Genomic DNA, 335 nt, shown 5'->3' with positions numbered 1-335 from the left:
GCGGGGGGTCACCGGCGGGGGACACCCTCGAGGGTCCCGAGGGAGGTGCTGGAAGTGTCCTGGCTCTGCTCCCAGCCTTTGTGCTGGGCTGGTGTGCTGGGTTTATGGCGCTAGGTTTCATATTCTTCCCAGCAGCTGGCACAGCGCTGGGTTTGGATTCGGGATGGGCGATCTGCGGCCGTGACGTCACAAAAGGGGTGAGCGCTGGGGCGAGGCGGGGCTGTGATGTCACACAGGTGTCCCCCCCGCAGCACTGTGACATCAGCACGGTGTCTCTACAGGACACGTGCCACCAACCCCTGGCTCCCAGTGCGGCCACGATGGGACACGGGGGC

This window comes from Geospiza fortis, unplaced genomic scaffold, assembly GCF_000277835.1.
Source record: "Geospiza fortis unplaced genomic scaffold, GeoFor_1.0 scaffold450, whole genome shotgun sequence".
Lineage (NCBI taxonomy): Eukaryota > Metazoa > Chordata > Aves > Passeriformes > Thraupidae > Geospiza > Geospiza fortis.
Note: the sequence above shows the minus strand (reverse complement) of the source record.